The following is a 3,304-nucleotide window of genomic DNA, read 5'->3' as shown; positions in this document are numbered from 1 at the left end:
TCCTGCCATCGAACCAATTTTGTGTCCAATTGACAAGTTCTGCCTGAATCCCATGTGATGTAACTTTACTGACTAGTCTACCACGCGGAACCTTGTCGGAGGTTTTACTTAAATTCTATGTTCATTTGCCTTTCAATGCATGTAAATCTTGTCTCTAAGAATTCTGCCCTTTTACCCACCACTGATGTCAAAGCCATGGGAATATAGTTCCCAGGCTTTTCCTTGTAGCTTTTACTTAAAAGGCACAGCATTAACCACAGTCCAGCACCTCAGCTGGGACTGTAGGTAATTGAAATATCTCTGCTAAGGGCCCCTGCAATTTCTTCCTAACTTTCCATAATATCCTGGGATACACTTCTTCAGATCCCAGAGGTTTTATCCACCTTTTTGTTTTTCAAACCTCCAGCATCTTCTCTTCTGCAATGTGGGCTGTTTTCAAGACATCAGTATTTATTTCCCCAGCCTCCATTTCCTCTTCATAAAATATTCATTTATTATCTCTCCCATCTCCTGTGGTTCCGCACAGACAACCTTGTTGATCTTTTAAGGGGCCCTATTGTCTCCCTGTTCTTTGGATACCTGGGATGAGCCTACTGAACCGTCTCTAGACTGCTTCTGATGCCAATATAGTTCTCCTTTTACATAAGAGGTCCAGAACTCTTCACAATATTCCCAATTGTCTGGTGCCTTGTGTAGTTTTTGCAAGACCTCTATCTTTATATTCCACTTCCTTTTGAAGTAAACATTGACGTACTTTTGGCATTGCTTATGATCCGTTGAATTTGTTGATTTTTTTTTTTAATTTTGTCTAAAAATCACATGATTCAAGTTACTGTACTGTAGCTTTTTGCACTCTGTCTATTTAAATAACATTCAACTACTCTTCTTGCTTTCAGTGCATAACCTCCCATTTCCCCATATTATATTCAATGCCAAGTTTTTAAAATTTTGGAGTAGATTTGTAGCTCAGGTTGTGGATGTTGTGGTTGGTTGGCTAGCTGAGCTGGTTCGCTGTTGTTCCGCAGTTTTGGCCTGTTCATTTAACCTGTCTTGCCTCTCTGTAGACTGTTCCCCACCAATTTTTGTCACCCACAAATTTGGCAACAGTACACTTTCCTCATCGAAGTCATTGATATCTATTATAAGTAGTTGCGGCCCTAGCACTGTGGCACTCCTTGCCATCCTGAATTCCCCAGCACCATCAATCCCAAGCTCTGTCTTTTGTTTGCCAGTCCTCTAATCATACTCCAATACTCTAGGCTACTTAAGAGCCCAACATGTGACACCTTATCAAACGCTTTCTGGAAATCCAAACATGTTATCTCAGTGGAGGTATTAAGGTGTAGAGCTGGATGAACACAGCAGATTTTCTGATGAAGGGTCTAGGCCCGAAATGTCAGCCTTCCTGCTCCTATGATGCTGCTTGGCCTGCTGTGTTCATCCAGCTCTACACCTTGTTATCTCAGATTTTCCAGCATCTGCAGTTCCTACTATCTATGTTACCTCCGCTGCTGCCTTGTGTTTTTTTTTCAACCTATCCTGCTTGTTACCACCTCCAAGAATTCAAATAAATTTGTCAGGTATGGTTTACACTTCATGAAGCCACCTTGACTCTGCTCATGTTATGTCTGTCTGAATGTTCTGCTGTTACATCCTCGTTCACAATAAGACTGAAACATTTCCCAATGACAGATGTTAAGCTAATTGACCTATAGTTTACTGTCTTTGTCCCTTTGTTTGAAAAAGATATTACATGGGAAAACTGCCAGTCTTCTGGGACCTTGCTAAAATCTAAGTGTTATTAGCCGATTACTACCAGTGCATCCACTATTTCTATAGCTACTCCTAATATCTAAGGATGTGTCCCTTCAGGTCCAAGGGACGTATTGGAATTTTGTCACTGATTTCTCTAACTTTCTCTGGTAATAGTTGTATTTATTTCCTCCTTGTTTTGCCTCTGGAAGATTTAGTAATTTTGGCTTGTTATTAGTATCTTCTGATATAAAGTATTTTTTCAACTTTCTTGCCATTTCCTGATTTGCCTAACTGGCCTTCTTTTAAAATATGTTTAAGGAAGCCCTTACTGTCTGTGTTAATATTACTTGCAAGTTTACCAAAGTTTATTTTCTCTATTATTTTAGTTGTTTTTTTTGTTGGTTTTCAAAACTTCCCCAAACCTCTGGCTTACCACTAATCTTCCCTATGTTGCCACATTTTTTCTTTGTATCTGATGCTATCCTTGACTTTGAGCCGTGGTTATCTTATCTCCTTCCAAGAATCCATTTTTCTCACTGGCATATTTCATTGCTGTGAGCCTCGAGCTTTCCTGGTCCACTTGAGTTAACAGTGCTCTCATTTCTTTGTAATTGCCCTTTAAGTTTCTTTAAACACAGTTGTTTCTAAACCAAATTCCTCCTTTTGTAACTGCTAAATTCATGTTGTGGTTACTGTTTCCCAAAGGATCTTCTACATTTAAGATAATTGAGTAGGCCTGCTTCCTATCCTCCCTCCCCCTTGTTGTACAACCTTTAGTTGTTAGATTTGCCAAGAAGCTGGTCCCAGTGCAGCCTGTCCCACTGGGTCTGCTTCCTTCTACCCCTGATGTGGAGTTGTCAGTGGACTAAGTTGGACTATAACCTGGTGTTGTGTGATTTGTGACCTTCTCCTTCTGACCTAAAACTGGTGCAGCTGCCCCACTAACTTCAATTTTTTTTCATAACAATCTTTTTGAGCCATTCATTTAACTACCTTACTTTACTTTATTTACTCTGCGCCAGTTTGCTTATGGCTCAAGTAGAAACCCTGCAGTTATGACTTTGGAGGTGTTTTAATTTAGCTGCTACTTGTTCAAAATCTTTCAATGGAACCTCCTTTTCTAGTCCTATCAATGTTCTTGGTGTGTGGCAAGTTTTTAGAGTAAATAGGAGTCATCAGGGCTCCTTGATGCTACTTTTGTAGCAGTGATAATGGGAGCAATATATTTAATAGAAATAACCTGGCCTCGCTGGTATTGAGAAGAGTTTGATTATATTATGAGCCATTCTTGCAATTATTTATGACCTGCTTGGAAAAATGCTGTTTTTTTTTGTTAGAATAAGCTTCTGTAATTAAGAGTAACGTTTATAAATAAGCCTGACAGCCAAAGCTGTCCACAAATGTTGTATTGAGTTAGTCAAAATGGAAAAGTTCTATTGTCCATCTTGACTGCTTGGTTACACTGAGCTGCTTAAAACGCAGTAAATGTTTTATTACAAGTTTGTCTGGGGATCCTTTATTAATAATGTTACTGTTTAATTGCAGAATT

This window comes from Rhincodon typus, chromosome 20 (genome assembly GCF_021869965.1).
Source record: "Rhincodon typus isolate 14 chromosome 20, sRhiTyp1.1, whole genome shotgun sequence".
Lineage (NCBI taxonomy): Eukaryota > Metazoa > Chordata > Chondrichthyes > Orectolobiformes > Rhincodontidae > Rhincodon > Rhincodon typus.
This window is presented reverse-complemented; position numbering follows the sequence as displayed.